The sequence below is a fragment of the Tamandua tetradactyla genome, chromosome 17 (genome assembly GCF_023851605.1).
Source record: "Tamandua tetradactyla isolate mTamTet1 chromosome 17, mTamTet1.pri, whole genome shotgun sequence".
Classification (NCBI taxonomy): domain Eukaryota; kingdom Metazoa; phylum Chordata; class Mammalia; order Pilosa; family Myrmecophagidae; genus Tamandua; species Tamandua tetradactyla.
Window position 1 is genome coordinate 75311778 of NC_135343.1, and position 17872 is coordinate 75329649.

The 17872-nt window shown below is 41.7% G+C and overlaps 1 long non-coding RNA gene across 1 annotated transcript; it reads right to left on the minus strand.

The window, feature by feature from the left end:
• Positions 1–5520: 5520 nt before the first annotated feature.
• Positions 5521–17200, minus strand: LOC143661767 (uncharacterized). Its single transcript, XR_013164814.1, has 5 exons — positions 16968–17200; positions 16370–16486; positions 9296–9412; positions 8259–8406; positions 5521–6674 (listed from the first exon to the last, which is right to left on the minus strand). It is a non-coding gene; the product is annotated as an uncharacterized LOC143661767 (long non-coding RNA).
• Positions 17201–17872: the final 672 nt, after the last annotated feature.

Genomic DNA, 17872 nt, shown 5'->3' on the forward strand with positions numbered 1-17872 from the left:
ACTCAAGATTATAGAGTACTTAAGAAATATAAATGTGGTGTGTTATTTGACAAATGGCACGTTCTAAACTGCAGAGCTACTTAGACTAAAGTGTGGGTGAATCATGATTACAGGATGAACCTGCCTTCACAGAGGGCCCCGTGTCCAGGGAAGCAAGTACTAATCCTGACAGCTCCCATTTAGTCAAATAGCCCTTTCACTGCGTGATGGACATGATGATGACATGAAAGAATTCATTTGTTTCCAAAAGACTTGCTTTTGGACAGCCTGGTTACTGATCGTCAGAGCAAGTTAGATAACGTGTTCCGAACTTGAGTGGATTTGTGAATACTGGGAGAATCTAGGCTGAAATTTACATACTCATTTTGTGAAGGACATTAAAAAAATCTCTAAGCCCATTTTAAGACTTTGGTTTTCAGGAAGAAATTTACACAGGGGACCTAATGTGTATACAAAGGCCAGCGCTAATGACACGAGCGCCAGTGGTGACACCCAGCTCAAAACTAAGGTATTAAGACACTACTTCGTATAGTTTGGGACTTTGCTGAAAGGTACAGAATTAGCATGTGAGCCTCGTGAATGCAGGGGTTTATGTCTGTTCTATCACTGATATATTCCACAGGCCAGTCCTGGCCCACAGGAGGTTCTCAATGAAAATTTTCTGGATGAATGAAGACCAGTGCCATTGGGGAAGCAGAATCTCAAGCCAACGGTAACTGGCAGTGGTACTGTTGCCACTCAAAACCTTAACTATGATGAATGAATGAATGATAACCTGACAACCAGTTTTGAAAGCTTGCTGACACCTGAGTCTATTCGATGTGCCATTGATTGTGGCAATGAAATTTCCCAGCACAGGAATAATTCAAATGCATTTAGAGTGGCCAAAGGCAAGACTGAATGTTTTGAGACCTCACAGGATGAAAGCTGCATTGGAAAATGATCCACTATACACATTTGTCAACCAAAATTCATTTGTAGTTTTCTAGAAATGCCAGACTACAAAATAAAACAAAAAATTCAGGGAGGAGCACCATTGTATAAATGGAAAATTTAGAGCATCATATGAGTAAGCAATTACTTACAATTTTGGTTGCAGATCTGAGACTACTTCTTAAAGGATTGCTTTCAAGTTACTTGCTGCTGGCCATAATGATAGGAGTGTTTCACTGCAGGTTTCATTAATTTTTTTGTGTAGTGGAAGGTCATAGGGGTATTCTTTAACATACTCCAAAAGCTGCCCTACTGATAACTGTTACCGGAAAGAAGAAAGAATTTGTATCCATACTCTACACCAAAGTAAACTCTAAGTGGATTAAAAAGTTATGTATAAGGAAAATTGCTGAAAATAAACTATTATAAATATGGAGATGAGATCTTCTACAATATGAAGCAATAGGAAAAAATTACCAAGAGAACATTAGCAGACTTGTATTCCCAGCCTAAGAGCATATCAGGTGAAACAATTGTGGTTTTGGAATCAGACAGACTGGGCTCAACATCTAGCTCCTGAGAAATGATTTGCAACTTAGAAATCAGTTCCAGCAAACTTATGAGTCAAGGATAATGTTAGCATAAAGAAGTTTTTAAGCATTCAAGGTCTCAAAATAGTTATTTCCCGACACATTTTTAAAAGAAAGTTACTTGAAGATGTATTCCAACAAAAGGGAGAAAATAAAGAAAGAAGAAGACCTAGTGTGCTGGTTGGAAGCTGTTAAGTACCCCAGAAAAGGCCATGTCCTTTTCATCCATTCCTATGGGTGTAGATACATTATAGGGGGACCTTTTGATTAGGTTATTTCAATTGAGATGCAACCCACCTCATTCATCTGCTTCCTGGGATCATTTATAAAAGGATGAAACACATATAGAAACTGAGAGATGAAATTAAGAGATGCTCATAAAGAAAAGCCCAAAGAAGCTAAAAGAGGACCCACAGAAGCTGAGAGAGGAAGCCACTGGAACCTGGAGCTGAAAGCAACTAAACCTGGGGGTGAGGGACCAGCAGATGCCAGCCATGTGCCTTCCCATGTGACAGAGGTATCCCAGATGCCAGCAGCCTGTCTTTAGAGACCAGGTATCGTCCTGTTGATGCCAAATTTGGACATTTTCACAGCCTACAAACTATAAATTGTAAGTTAATAAATCCCCATTGTTAAAAGCCAACCCATTTCTGGTATACTGCATTTGGGCAGCTTTAACAAACTGAAACATTTGGGGTTCATAAAATAGAGGCTCCAACTCAGAAAAACCATGAAAAGAAGTCTCAAAATGACAACTGTATATCAGACATGGGGAGCAAATAGTTCTGATTAGAACAGAATGATATAAGACTCCAAGAAGGGGCTATGTGGGGTGGGGGAGGGAGCAGGGAAGAATTAGTAGACTTGGTAACACAATGAAGCCATTGGGGATGAAGGGAATGGAAGCTATATATTAAGGGAACACGAGAGAATGTGGGAATACGTTGTAAGACAGAAAGAAAAACTATTAAAAGCTGACAGGGAGACTGGGAAGCATGAGAAAGCTATTAAACAAGGAAAAAGGACCGTAAGGCTTGGTCTGACTCAGTAGTAACCATGTTCGCATAGTTATGAAATTATAAATACCATTTATGAACTTAACTAAAGACCATGATTTACTTATAGTAGGAATGTGCGAGTCGAGGCGATGGACCTAAAACATCTATCACAGCAGGAAATAAACAGAAAAAGTCTAAAATTGATAAATCAAGAAATAAAAATAGAAGCCTCTAATTGAGTGATATATAAAGGTTATGACCAGAAGAAATTGCTAGAAAATTTCAAAGTAGTTGCTGCTGCAAAAAGAGAATTAGGACATGGGTAGGAGAGGGACAAGTAACTGTCAGTTTCTAGTATAAGTCTTTTGATCTTATTTCATTTTCTGTGTGAAGGTATGCAGCTATATGGTATATACATGCAATTATAGGATGTATATAATTGTTATATACACAACTAATATATACAATTATTTTAATCAAAATGTAATAAGACTAAATAATTAAATAGTAAAAACCGAAAATAAACCCTGATATTCTACCACCCACTTGTGTAGCTTCTCAGGGCTCCCGTGTCCTCATCTATAAACGGGAAATGTCATAAACAGACTTAGATTGTTGTGAATGAGCTGCTGATACCAGCATCTGCCCCCAGCAGGCATTAATGATCAGTAGCTATTAGAGCTATCATTATATGAACCCCCAGTCCTTTTGTCATCCAAAAATCACAACATAAAACCAGAAATCAGCAGAATATAGGAAATATTTTCAACAAAAATGGCAAAAAGATTGCTTGCTAGATGGTAGGCATCACAGCTATTAAAGTACTTATGTGCAAAATTACTGTACTAGTGTTTGGAACACAAAGGAAAACACACTCTCGAAGCATTAAATAAATGGCGGAAAGCACATGATCATACAAAAAAGGCACAGAAGAGCAAATATACACAGTAAATGAACATGATTAAATAAGATCACTAATAATCAAAGAATTGCAAATAAAATCAAGTACTATTCTATTTCTGTTCCAAAGTAGGTTCAGTGCTGAGCAGGCTGAGGTGAAAAGCGGAAGTAGGTGGCATGGGACATGTGGGTAACCTCTGGGAACATAAATTGTCAAATCCTATAGAAGAATCTAAAACAATATAAAACAACCACTAAACCGGTAAGGAAACAATTTAAAAGGAAAGTGATAAAATTATTATGAAAATACATAAACTAGGAAATAATTAAAATGCCTATCAATAAGGTAATTAAGCAAATCAAGGCTTGTCTATCTTATGGCTTATTATCATTAACAAGTAGTTATATGTAAATATGTAAAAATAGTTATAAAATATATTATCTGAAACAAGCAAGTAGGAAATAATCAGTATCGAAATGGTATTAATATATGTCTATGTATACTTAAAAATGTGAAAGAAAAGAGAATACAAAATGCATAGAGGTGGCAAAACTAAGTGAGCAACTTTTTGTGTCTTAAATATTTAAACGGTAAAGATTAACTTACTGAATCACAGAATGTTAAAGCTGGAATTTCATATAACCCAGTCAGTAACTCCGTTTTCCACAAGAGGAAACTAGCGGTTCAGGCCAGAGTAAAAATTCAAGGTTGTCATTCAATCCCTGTGTAACTGTCCAAGCAGAAGCATCCAAAACTCTTTAAACTCCTCATTGGAGACCCCATTTCGGCCTCGGGAGTTCTGTGTCTCTGTTAGAAAGGGTGCTTGCCCTGACTCCATTGCATTAATTAACACCTCAGGCATTCCAAATGATTGTCGTGAAATGTCACCTCCACCAGCAGAGGCTGTGAAATTTGTAACTCTGCAATTCTCTAGGAGAGAGGGGGATGGAATGAATAAGAAATGCCTCCAGAAGGTGGCATTCAAATCACTTTCACATGTGTGTGTGTTGGGGGGGGTTCTAACCATGCACGCCCCCTCCCCCACCCAAAGCCCCCCTCCCTCTCCCTGCTTCTGCCCCCATGAGCCATCTTTGGTAGGAGTCATAGCCCATAAATAGATTGGAGTGGAAAGTTGGAGACCAGTTACCAGTTGCAACTCCACCTTCCTCTCATTCTTCCTAACACTTCACTTCTCTCTCTCTCTCTTCTTTATTTTCAGAAACTGCCACATTTTTCATTTTCAAATTCACCTGCCAAGAAAGAACTTGGAGCTCCAAAGTAAAGCAAAAACATTGAATAAATCTAAATTTCTTTTTTCTGTATGCATTTTTAAAAATTGAGATATATATATCACGTATTGTACAATTATTCAAAGTATACAATTAATGGTTCACAGTGTCATCGTATGTTTGTGCATTTGTCATCACAATCGATTTTTGAACATTTTCATTACCCCTCCCAAATATGAATAAGAATAAAAGTAAAAACAAAGTGAAAAAGGATACCCAAATCATCCCATACTCCCACTCTCCCCTATTATTTATTCTTTTTTTTTGGTCATTTCCCCCCCTTTCTCATCTCTCCATATACTGGTTAAAGGGAGTGTCAGTCACAGGTTTTCACAACCACATGGTCACACCTAAAAGCACTTACATATTCAATCATCTTCAAGAATCAAGGTTACTGGATTTCAGTTCAACAATTTCAGGTATTTCCCTCTAGCTGCTCCAGTACATAAAAAAGTGAAGAAGAATATCTATATAATGCACAAGAATAACTTCCAGACTTCTTGGCTCTATTTGAAATCTCTCAGCCACTGAAACTTTATTTTGTCTCATTTCACTTCCCCTTTTAGGTCAAGAAGGTTTCTCACTCCCATGATGCTGGGGCCAGGCTCATCTCCTGGAGTCATGTCCCACGTTGCTAGGGAGATTTATACCCCTTGTGAGTCATGTCCCATGCAGGAGATTGGGCAGTGAGTTCACTTGCAGAGTTGGCTTAGAGAGAAAGACCACATCTGAGCAACAAAAGAGGTTCTCAGGGGGGTGGGGGGGTGGGGGAGTGACTCTTAGGCATAGTCATAAATAGGTTTAGCTTCATAAAAGCGAGCCCCAAGATCATGGACCTGACCCATCAAATCGGTAGTCCCCAATGACTGCAAGAGTATCAGGTCTTTCCCAGGTGGGGAAGTTTAATATTTCCACCTTTTTCCCCAGTCCTTCAAGGGGGATTTGCAAATACATTGTTTTTTTTTTAACATGGGCAGGCACTGGGAATCAAACCCTGGTCCTCTGGCATGGCAGGCAAGCATTCTTGCCTGCTGAGCCACCGTGGCCCGCCCTGCAAATACTTTTTAATCTTCTGCTCAGATTACTCTGGGATATATTGGGGCATCCCACCAAGCTGTACACACCAACAAGATCTCAATCCCTATTCCAGGGTCCATGTAATTATGGTGTTCAAATAAGCTGACCATACAAGTTAGATTGGATAGTGTGTTACCAAAAATTAAATTTTGCACCAAATAAACATCTCTTCCTTTGGTCCCACACAGAAGTTGAAGTTTTAAAATACAGTCCATATCATCCTTTACCCTTTAGGCTGCTTTACCTTAGTCAAGCAGCTTCATTCATATCAATGATGGACTTCGGGTCACTTTTTTGGGGTTTTTAACAGTTGCTGTATGGGGTAATGTTGACTTTCATAGCTGCAGAACTCTAGCTCGGAGTCTCAAGTGTGATACAAATACCTGAATTTCCAGGGAATGATCAGGTTATACAGAAAGAGTTCAGCATCTCAGAATTTAGAAATAACAGTTACAACTCCCGAACAGATGTGACTTCTGTAAGAGTTTACAATCTAGAACCCTTTACAATAAGCCTTCACCTGATAACCTGTGCTCTCGAATTCAATTCTCAGAGTTTGCACATTATTGTTAATCCATATTAGTGAACCGTATTAATATTTGTCTTTTCCTTTCTGGCTTATTTCATTCAACATACTGTCCTCAAGGTTCATTCATCTTGATCTGTGAATGCCTCACAACTTCATTTCTTCTTGCAGCTGCTCAGTAATCCATTGTATGTAGACAGCATAGTTTCCCCTTCTGTTCTTCAGTCTATGTGCCCTTAGGCCACCTCCATTCATTGTGAATTGGGAACACTGCCATAAACACTGGTGTGCAAATGTCCCCTCTCTTTAATCACATCCAAATCCTTCCTTGTTGTAGGGATGAACATAGCATGGTTCCTGCTGTATAGTAGTCAATTAATAAATATTTTTAATTCCACATGCCCCGAAGAAAAAATTGAGCACATAAAAAAATTCAAACGGATTTTTTCCCAAAATCCACTCCTCTCTGTGCTCCCAAATACCACACCCTGGGCTGACAGGCATACAAAGAGGGCCAGGCAGAGCTCAGGTGTTCACTCACCTTAGCACTTTATATCCCAAAGGGTTAGCAGGTCCCTGCCGAAAGTGTGACAGGGGGCCGGGAGGAGGGAAGGGTCAATGCTTCCTGGAGGAGGTGATAGCCTAACTGAGGCTTATAAGGCGGAAAAGTGTTCTCGGGGTGGGGAGGGGATTCACATTTTACTTAGGAAATGATACGTGTTTTTTAAAAAGCAATCAAAAGCCAAAAAAAGGAAATCTCTCATGAGCACATTGGAAAGTTTAATTTAGACACAACCTTTGCTTCAGCTGCCTTGCCCAATTACTTAGGCCCTTTCAGAGCTCTTGGGTATTGTGCCCAGACCCTTCACCCAGGCAGCAAGGAAAAGGGGGTGGGGGACCTGAAGCAGCCCGTTTGGAAATTCTGATGATTTTAAGGAAAATGGAAGAGGTGGAAGAGGGGCCACTCAGGCAGCACGAGGGCTCTGTCAGGAAGAATCAGGACAACAAGGAGTTGAGTTTCAAACTGAAAATACTGCTGTGTCTGTGGAAAAAAACCAAAAATCTCCAAACCCAAAACTTACAGCTATTTATTGGAAGCTAGTGGGGTGAGGGTGGGGGAGCCGAGGAAAGGCGAAGAGGAATAATTGGGACGTATTGCAACATACAATATTTAAAGTGGATTTTCCTGGCATGAGAAAACAGCCAAGCCTGGGTTTTTGGCATAAGGCTCGCTTTGGTCAAGAATCTTGGATGCGAATGCTCAGCAGTTTGGCTGCAGTCTACACAGCACCAGCCTATTCACTTTGGGCTGCCAGGCCCAGGGACTTTGAGCAAGGAGAGCCCCTAGGGATTCCCTCCAAGTTGATGGGAAACTAGGGGATGGGGGGAAGGGGGGCCTCCTTACCCCAGTAGCTCCCTCAAAGATCCTTGGGGCCTCCATGCATGCTGGGTACATCCTGGGTGGAGGATTGACCAGCCCTTTGTCCTCCAAGACATCCCAGCTTCTCCATATCTGGGTGGCCAGCTCCCAGGAGGAGAGCATTTGTTGGGAAACACACTACGATTAACCAGATATATTTTTTGATGGTTCAGCCTCAACAGGACAGAGAATTTGGAATCATCTTTGAAATTTATTGAGTAGTTTACTCTGCGCCAGGAGCTAAATAAGCACTTTCTGGATGTTAACTCCTTCCCCATTACAACCCAGATGAACTTAGCATGTTACTTATGCTAGGGAGGTTAAGTAATGTGCCCCAGCTCACCCAGTAATGAGAGAGTTACTTAATGAACCCAGACAGTCTGTTTCCAAGACCCACCCTCTTCAACCCCACATTGAGTTGACTCTTGGCAAGGCTTGGAAGACAGGAACAGCTGAACGCAGCTGGAGTTGGGGAGGGTAGAGCTGGGTTGTGTGACGTCACCTTGTCATAAGCTATGAAATACCTGGTGGTGACCCCTGGGTGGGGCAGACCTGGCACTTGGGAGAGTGATGATGCTGGAGAAGTATAGTTTGTACGGCCACCGCCTTGTGTCTTCTTCTCCATCTTCTTTAGTACACTAACGCTCTCCAGGGCACTTAGGTAGCCTGTTTCTACTCCAGGAAACAAGAAAGGAGACCGGTCAATGCACACTGATACAAGTAACTCCCACGGTGTTGGCTTCTTGAAGGGCACTCAAGGTTCAAGCAGGGACACTTAATAGACTAAAAACAGGGATCACTAGCAAGAACCTTGCTCCTATGAACTGCTACGATTGTAACTAATGAATCCATCGATATTTTCCATAGGAGTCAGGGTTTGGGTGTGGGCTGGTATCTCTTCATATGGAAGCCTGGACTGAAATTGCTGTGGGCTGGCTGCCACAGTGGAGCCCCTAACTGTTCTCAGTGGCTGATCCCCTCTGTCCTCCTGCTGGTGGATGCATGCTGTATTAAGTATAGCAGCTTTGCAATGCAGCTGCCCCAAGCGTGTGTGTGTGTGTGTGTGTGTCTGTGTGTGTGCAACTGAATTGTATTATAGTACTTTTGCCAGGTATGAAATATTTCATTTTAATACCAATAAAATATATCATGCCTTCAAGGTACTCATGGAAATGCTATGTTACACCTGTTACTAGCAATGCAGTCATGTAGAGCCTGCTGGCTGGCTGAGACCTTTCTGTAATAAAACTGAATTGATGATAGAGGGCATCAATCATGCCTAAAAGTACATCAAACGTTTCAGTAATGCTGTTTTATAAAATGGGAGGAACTCTTCAGTTCCAAGTGGCAGAATCCCAACCCAAACCAGCTTCAACAATGGCAACCAGAAAAGGAATGAACTTGTCATATAACTGAAAAGTATAAGGGTAGATCTTTCTGGCTGCAGGCATGGCTGGATCAAGGAGCTCAAATATGTCATTTCAATGTCTCATTTCCTCTATTCATCTCTGGGCTCTACCTTTCTCTGTGTTACATTCATTCTCAGGAAAACTTTTCTCACCTGCAGAAAGTTTGAGAGAGAACTCTGATTGGTCCAGCTTGACACAGCTCAGAACTGATCACAGTCGAAAACAAGTGGGAAACTCTGATAGACCAGGCTTAGCTCATGTGCCCACATCTGCGGCAAAGAACAGAAGGAGAGGTCAGTTTTACTTGAACTATATTGGCTTCTTGTTAAAAAGAAGCTTCTGTCACCAGAAAAAGAAGGGAGAGGTAAAAGCACACTGGGTTGACAAAAATGCCTAGTCCATAAACTTTCAGGGGAGCCCTGCCCCAGGAGTCCAGAGGGGGCCTCAGTGATGTAAGAAAATGGTACCCCCTGGAGGTATTCTGTGCAATAGCTTGGAATTTCCCTTTCTTATCCCAGTATGCTAGTAAAACCATCAAGTTTGGAATTAGAAATTCTGGTTTGAGTCCCATCTCTGATCCTAAGAAGAATGTGACCTTAAACAAATCACCTAATCTCATTGAAACTCAGTTTTCTTTCCATAATATAAGGACAATGAAACTTCCTCCCTCACAGAGAGGCAGTGCTGTATGGTAGGAATGGAACCCCTGGAGCCAGGCAGTCCTGGACTTGAGTCTTGACTTCAGTATCTGTCAGCTCAAGCTAAGTTATGCTACAATAACAAGCAACCCTAACTTCTCAGGGGGTTACAACATCAAAGATATATTTCTGCTCACACTACATGTTCGAGGTGGGCACTCGGGGCTCTGATCCTCAACATCTCCGTTTTGTGACCCTGGCTGAAGAAGCAGCTGGGAAATTGTGTGATCCCATGGCAGAGAGTTCAGAAAGGAAGCATAGTGGAACCATTGAACCTTATGGTGGCTCTTACATCTTCTCAGAAATGACACACATTTCATTGACTAAAGCAACAATGTAGCCAAACCTGACATCAGTGGGGCAACTTGGGGCTCACTCACCACAATATGGAGATAGAAACAGGCAATAAATACTTTGAACAATGGATCAACCAGCCTTCCACCATGTGTGAACTTGAGTGAGTCCATAATTTTTCCCAAATATCGGTTTCCTCAACCAAAATGGGTACATCGTGTTCATCTGGCTGGATTGTTGAGAGAGTTAGTGAGATAGCTTTCATGAAAGGGTCTGTTGCAGTACCTCTGGTCACAGCAGATTCTTAAAAATTACTTTCCTCCCACTCTGATAGGGTCATGTTAGTGATCAAATAGGTTAATAAATGTGATGGTACTTTTCAGACAGTGAGGTACCCTACAGATGTAAGGTTTATCATAATAATGATTTCTGGACCCTTCTGCTTTCAAATAGCATCTTTTTTGCGTGAATCTTATACGACAAGCAATGTCAAAAGGACACTTACCCCATCTCCATCTCATAGCCTTGGGGCTCGGGGTGTAAAAGGCCTTTATGTTTGGGTATTACTTATGAGGAGGATTCTGCTGGGAACATGAACAAGCAATTCTTGGGGTTGAAATGACGTTTTCTCACCTTCCTAGAAGGGTTTCTGTCTTTGTTGTTTTTGCAGGATGCCCCACATGCTATGGATATAGACCTCAGTCACAGACCACTCAAGGGGGCAGAAGGGTCCCCAGCCAGATCATCAGCTCCTTGGGCCCTGGGACTGTGTCCTCCTCATGTTTAGAGTCTTCACAGCACTTGATTTCTTTACTTTTTTCATTTCTATATTTCTATGTTGACTTCATCTGCAGTGTGAGGCTCCCACTAGATTGTCTGATTTTTTTTTTTCAGTGGGGAGGAGAGATTAAATAAATACTAACTACCTGATCCATAAGTACATCTGGAAGGGGCAAAATTAGAGTTTTTCTCCCATTCCTCCAAGTTGGAGGACAGGAGAAGTTGTAATCCTTCTCAAAAATTGCAGGTTAGACTCACCAACCTCCCCCTGTCTACATGCGACATGACTCCCAGGGGTGTGGACCTTCTTGGCAACGTGGGACAGAAATCCTAGAATGAGCTGAGACTCAGCATCAAGGGATTGAGAAAAACCCTAGAATGAGCTGAGACTCAGCATCAAGGGAATGAGAAAAACCCTAGAATGAGCTGAGATTCAGCATCAAGGGATTGAGAAAGCCTTCTCAGCCAAACAGGGGAAGAGTGAAATGAGACAAACTGTCAATGGCTGAGAGATTCCAAACAGAGTCGAGAGGTTATCCTGGAGGTTATTCTTACACATTAAATAGATATCACCTTGTTATTCAAGATGTAATGGAGAGGCTGGAGGGAACTGCCTGAAAATATAGAGCTGTGTTCCAGTAGTCATGTTTCTTGAAGATGATTGTACAATGATATAGCTTTCACAATGTGACTGTGAGATTGTGAAAACCTTGTGTCTGATGCTCCTTTTGTCTACCTTGTCAACAGACAAGTAAAACATATGGAATAAAAATAAATAATAGGGGGAGCAAATGTTAAAATAAATTTAGTTTGAAATTCTGGTGATCGATGAGGGGTAAGGGTAAGGGGTATGGCATGTATAAACTTTTTTTCTGTTTTCATTTTATTTCTTTTTCTGAATGGATGTAAATGTTCCGAGAAATGATCATGATGATGCATATGCAACTATGTGATGCTTTGTGAATTATTGATTACATATGTAGAATGGAATGATCAAAATAGGATTGTTTGCGTTTGCTTGGTGTGTTTTGGTATTTAAAAAAATTAAAATTAAAAAAAAATTGCAGGTTAGTTAGGTCATTTTGTAAACATTCATGTGGTAGTTGAGATAATTTTCTAAACTTCTAGATCTTCAAGGAGAGAAAAGCTGAGACCAGATATGAAATCCCCATTGTATAATCCATTGGGCTTGATGAGCCTCCTCTCTCGTACCTGTCCTTAAACCCACCACTGGATAATTGAATGCTGCTGTAAGCCTGGGCTTTGCTTAATTGGTGCCTTTCTAAGTATCACCAAGGCTTTCGTAAACTCAACTGTGAAGTTTCAAGATTTTCAAGCACTTGCACCAAAAGGTAAGGAAGATGTTGAAAGAGGCAGTGCTTTCTGAAGGTGTGCTGTTCCAATAACTACCACAACATTGAACAGTGAATACCACTTAATAGCGTTTGCCTGATCATTGAAATTTATCATGAACAGCCAGGGTCTACATACGATCTTAATAAATGATAGCTGTCCACTCCATATCAACCCAATGGCAAGGGAGCCCCTCCATGTGCTCCTAACATTTTGGCATTTATTTCCCAGGAAAATACTTACTACAATGTGGAAATAAGACAGCAAAAAGGAAAGTCACAGAAACACATCAGGCTCATTTACATTACTTGCCGAAGGTATGCTGCTCTTCTAAAATCCCTCCATCATTTTCTACAACTGAGGCATAGGCCAAAAAAGCAACAACCATCGAGACTGTCTGGGGAAGAGAAAACTGGTAAATGGCTCCATTAAATGCCACTCTGAGTCAACTAATGACTTGGGTATTCTGATTCCAGAGAAAGGGCATCCTGACAGAAAAATCAGTGCTTCTGCTTCATGCTGAAGGTACAATTAGGACATGCTTCATCCACTCAGAGTAACTAGTGGAATTAAAGAAGTTCTGGGTTGTCCTTTTAAGGGAAAAGGCATTCTGACCAAGGAGGAAAATTGAGAAGATTTTGTAAATGTAACCACAATAAGTAACTGATTTATCTTCAGCCAAGAAGAAAATGCCTAATGAGTCCATATAACACACAACAGATGCTACATAAGACTGCTAAGCACAAGAACAGCAGGTTTTGCAGTTTCTACTGGGGGTGTTTATTCTGCAAGTAGCTAACCTCTCCTGCCATGGACACTCCAAACACTCCAAGTGTTCCACTGTCTGCATACTTGTCCCACCAAGATCAGCAACTGATGGCAAGTGAGATGCATTCTTTCCAACTTAAGGATTTGTTTGAACTAAGCATGAGCTCTTCTTCCACTAAACAGTATTAGCACATAAAAAACATGTACCGACATGGTAAAAATGATTCAAAAATAAATATGCCTGTGTTTAGTTTGTGGTTCTAAAAGCTGAGACCTCTAAAACTTTTGATAGGTTAAGAGTCCAAACACTTGGCAGGAAAGGAACGATGAGCCCAGCTGCATCTCCTCGCATGCCACCCATTGGTGGGTAAGAGCCCAGAAATACATCTTCACAGCTGGCCTTACTATGCTGACCGAGTATATGAATGTGCCGTGTGTATGTTCTCAGAGCCAAACATACTCACTAAAATACAAGCCCCTGAAATGTGCCGGCCTGGCTTTACTCCTGCCCTGCACGCCATGGGCCCTCAAGGTGACCGCTTGACCAGTCAGTACAAGGTAGAGCACAGTGTTGCAGTCCTGGACTCTGGAGGGAAATCACCTAGTTTCAAGTCCTATGCTGGTCATTTAATAAGGATGTCACTTGAGGTCAGGTCCTGACATTTCAGGCCCTTATTCATAAAAGAGGATAACCTCACAGGGTTCTTGAGACAAATAATGAGATAATTCATGTAAGACACTTGGAACAGTGTCAGCAGAATTAAGCATTATCAGCATTGCTGTGCATATTATGACTATTACAATAAAATCCCACGCTTCAGCTTCCTAAAAAGGAAAGAACTTAGAGAGAAAACTGGCTCCCTACAAACCTATGAGGTATTTATCACCAGAATGTCAGAGATTTTACCAAAAATAAGACAATCCTTGGCCAGATAGTCTATCTTTCATTTAGAAAGCAGTCTCTAGAGACACATGCCAAATGGGAAACTGGGAAAATAAGGGTGCATTCAACAGAATGGGGGGACATGGGTGGAGGGTAGGAAGGCTCTTTGGGCATGAAGAAGTGCTTCCCCACATCTATCTAAGGTCTGAGAAAATGTAACCCATCACTGGTGGCCATGGACCACAGGATAAAGAAGGTACATTCAGAACCTTCTATAAGTTTGCATTTCTTCGGCCCTGTCTAAAATGCTGGTTGGTCCTTCAGCTGAAGGTCTCCTGGAAAGACCTAGTCCTGTGGTAAACAGATATAAAGGGTGAGGAGATGATGCACAGGTCAGGGCTGGGGCTCTAAATCAGTTCTCCCTACTTGTCGTCAGGGGCACCTCAATTTCTGTTTCCCACTCTGGTACCAGTGCCTTTGCTACCACCAGCCAATCTCTAGGAGCTGTAGGTCTTGAGAAAATAGTCAGGTCTGAACAATGTACTTAAACCCAACAGACTGACAGGGACCATGGAGATGGGGAGATGGGCTACCAACCTTCAGGGCCCGCTTCGTGGATGGATGGCCCATGATCTGCAGAGGACCCCTCCCTCTCTTAGTTAAACGCTCTGCTGCCGCCATCTTGAAATTCTTAATTTTTGAACAAGGGGTCCCACATTTTCATTTTGCAATGGACCCAACAAATTTTGTAACCAGCTCTGCCTCCCTTCCAACCTGACTCCAGGCAAGTTCTCAAATGCACCATCTTCCTAAGACTGAGGGCTTCCTGCTCCTGGATCTTGCCCCTTGGATCTTTGGCCTTGTTACTGGGCTTTGGGCGCTATTTAAACTTTGGTGTAAACTCTTTATGTCTCCTTTACTTTCACTATGTTGCTTATATCAAGATAGAAGCAGAAAAAGAAATAAACCAAGGTCCTGTATAGGCAAATTGTTTGGAAAAAGATGAATCAGAGTTCTCTAAAATCACAGTGTGGATAACAGACCATATTCAGGAATCGTTGGGTAATGGCTATGCCTATTTTTTTCTAATATCTGTGGGGAGGCTGCACAGCTTCCAAAATGATTGTGCTGGGATTTTTGAATGGTGATCCGTGGTGAAGAATGGGTCGGTGTGCCTGTACCTGGTTCTGCACTTTCTACCTCTGGGACCTGGGGATTAAAAATGGTATTTACTTCATAGCATTGTAAAGTGCCTGGACCAGTGCCAGGCATCTGTCAGCTGTCATCATCTTCCACTAAGTGATTGTTTCTCCCCAAAATAACTCCTCTCCTCTGTCCGTTTTTTCTCTTTCTGGCATGACAAGTTACCTCACCACCCAGGCTCAAAATTCAGGGTTTTGTGTTCCCTCTTCTCTCCTGCCCCATGTTCAGGCAGCAGGGGAGTCAGGTCAACTCTATCCCCCATTTCCAGCAGACATCCCATCACCAAGGCCAACCTCAAATATCTCCTCCTCTAGTCTAGGATATGTTCCCAGGGACTCTTGTGTTTTTATGAAAGACAGAAAGAGAAGAAGCTGGCCAGCAGTTTGGGACTGAGAGGTGACACTCAAAAAGAACAAACACAAAGCAGTATCTTATGAAATGATCCTCCTTACAAAAGTACACCTTTTCTTCAAACAATTTACTGTGTTTTCATGAGGTTTGCTTTTAGTATCTGAAACCCCTCTCTTACCTGTCCACATTCTTTTCCTCATTTAGTGGTCAGAAAAATTTGTTGTGTACCTACTGTGCACTTGCCCTCCATGGGAATTCAGAGATGCATGCTATAGGGGCTCAGATCATCAAGGAACACACATCTTGGTAAATGCTGATGCCATGTGAGATCTCAGCAAGTGTATGAGCCAAGTCCAAGTCTAGGGGAGGTTTAAAATTTGGGGGACAGTGTTCTTTCCTTAAAGCTGGAGTTCTCCTTCTGAGCACAGGTGGGACCACACCTCCTTGCCCCCATGGACACGTGACTTCATTCAACCAATGAAACATCAGGGGAAGTGCCACGTGTCACTTCTGAGCAGAGGCAGCACTCTCTTTGCTGTGCGGATCATGCAAGCAACATGGAGCCTCTCCCAGCCAGAATCCTTGAGTATTTACAATCATCAGAGGCATCCGACAATTTGCACAGAACAGAAAGTTTGAGAGAGGACAACACCTGTGCTGTTTGAAACCATAGAGCTTTGGGAGTTGTTTGTTACTGCAGTATAACCTTGCCTAATCTGACTGATATCAAGTGAGATATTATCAGCAGGCAAGAAAATAATTACAACACTTTGTGATAGGAGCTGAAAGGGTGATGAGTTCAGGGTGTTGGTGTCATTGCCAGGGGCATTCTAGGTAGAAGGAGCAGCATGTGCTCAGGTTGGGGGCATGGACGACATGGAGTGCTCAGAACCTACCTATTTGGTTTGGCCAAGGGAACCTGGCTGTGAAGGTGGGAGGTAAGGCTGAAACAATAGGCAGGAGACAACCCTTGAAGCTCTTCCTATGTCTTGCCAAAGTACTTTCACTTTATTCTGTAAGCAGAACAAAACACAATCTTGTCATTTTTATCCCATCCTTCAATCAACATTCAGGTCAGGCAAGATGTTACCTCACATGGGAGATGATGGATGCAAAGCACTGCACAGGACTTGGCCCACAGCAGATGTTCATGAAACATTAGTTTCCTGTCTCCTTATGACAGACCCTATAAAGAGGCTTCTGCTAAACCATGCCTGGACTCCTGGCCCTATCAGACAATAAACATGTTCATAAGCTGCTCAATTTGTATTAATTTGTTATGTATCAGGATAATAAATGCAATCTCCTCCTCCACTTCCTCCTCCTTCTTCATTATCGCCATGACAGATTTGAGTGTTTGCTGTGGAACAGCCACCATTCTTGAGGTTTTATGTATATTAAGTTTCTCAATTCTTATCGTGAACCTATGAAGTAAGATCTATATTATCTTCCATTTTTACAGGTTATGGAAAGGGTAAGCAAAAAAAAACTCACCAATGTCATTCAGAGGCCTTATATCTTTTTCTGTTGGCATTCCTTAGATGAATGATGTGAGGTCTGGGTCTGCATTCCTTCTTCATCACTCCCCAATTGTCCCAACATTTATTCCCCAGGATGCTTCAATCACAACTGATCTCTCTCCAATGATGAAGTCACAGCTCCAGCCCACTAGTAACGCTGCTCTCTCCACCATAGCAGCTACCTTCCAACTACTGAGGTCAAGAGGCATGTCTTGGGTCCTTTCTCTGCAAAATTTTACTCTGCTGACCACTTCTTTATTTTTAGGAACTTGCCTTGCTTGTGTTCTGACTGCTCTAAATGTCTAGTATCTATTTGCTTTGCTTCTTCCTTCCTCTTTTCTGGTGGCCAAATATTGGCATTTCCCGAGTCAGTTTTTATTCTCTTTTCTTCTCTCTCTTGGCTTGATTCCTCAATGATTTCATCCATCTCAATAATGTCTCCCCTACAGTGTCATTTTATAGATGACTCATCCTCAGATGACCATGTTGAGTTCTGCTCTGCTTCTACACAGACATTTGATGCCTGCATTTCAGACTTCAAAACCCAAGTCATGAGTTTTAGTTTAAAATGGGCAAAATTCTGGATAATTCAAAGTACAAAAGAAAAAGAGGCAATACCATTCATCTTCTTTGGGAGTGGGAAGAAGGTGTATAGCTGCAGAAATGGAAGAGATTTTTTAAATTTTATGTAAAAAAATAAAATTTTATCAGTATGACTCGATGTTAATATAATGCAGTGCTCCTCAATCCTTTCCTTTTGAGGGTTATCTTCTGCAGCTACATTTGGGTTCCAAGATTTCATGTTATCTTCACCTCGGTCAGTACACACAGCAGCACCCAACCTGAAATTCTCAGATCTCTTTGGAGGAAGTAACATAA